The following is a 306-nucleotide window of genomic DNA, read 5'->3' as shown; positions in this document are numbered from 1 at the left end:
GGGGGGGGGGGGGGGGACGTATCTGTTTCTGAGCACGACAGTCCAAGTTCCGTCCACCTTTGCTGTAAACCGTCCTCGCGAGCCGCACTTACGTGCGCGCTACGCGCGCGCGTAAAGCACAATCGACGGTGTCGAGTGTGTCGAATCGATCGATTGTCGAAGTGCGATCCCGAGACTCGATCCGGCACACACCAAACGAGGCACATTGTCTTTATCACCTTTGAAGTTTTATTACCCGAGGACTGCGAATTGTAAGCAAATCGGCAGTCTCGTCCGTCTCTCTCTCTCTCTCTCTCTCTCTCTTTC

At 55.2% G+C, this 306-nt stretch overlaps 1 protein-coding gene across 1 annotated transcript in view; it reads left to right on the top strand.

Moving 5' to 3' along the window:
• The window catches only part of LOC106748633, a 57,156-nt gene that overhangs the window by 50,546 nt on the left and 6,304 nt on the right, over positions 1 to 306 (top strand). The window lies entirely within an intron of this gene.

Source organism: Dinoponera quadriceps, unplaced genomic scaffold (genome assembly GCF_001313825.1).
Source record: "Dinoponera quadriceps isolate SergipeBrazil2010 unplaced genomic scaffold, ASM131382v1 scaffold2094, whole genome shotgun sequence".
In the NCBI taxonomy this organism is placed as follows: domain Eukaryota; kingdom Metazoa; phylum Arthropoda; class Insecta; order Hymenoptera; family Formicidae; genus Dinoponera; species Dinoponera quadriceps.
This window is presented reverse-complemented; position numbering and strand designations above follow the sequence as displayed.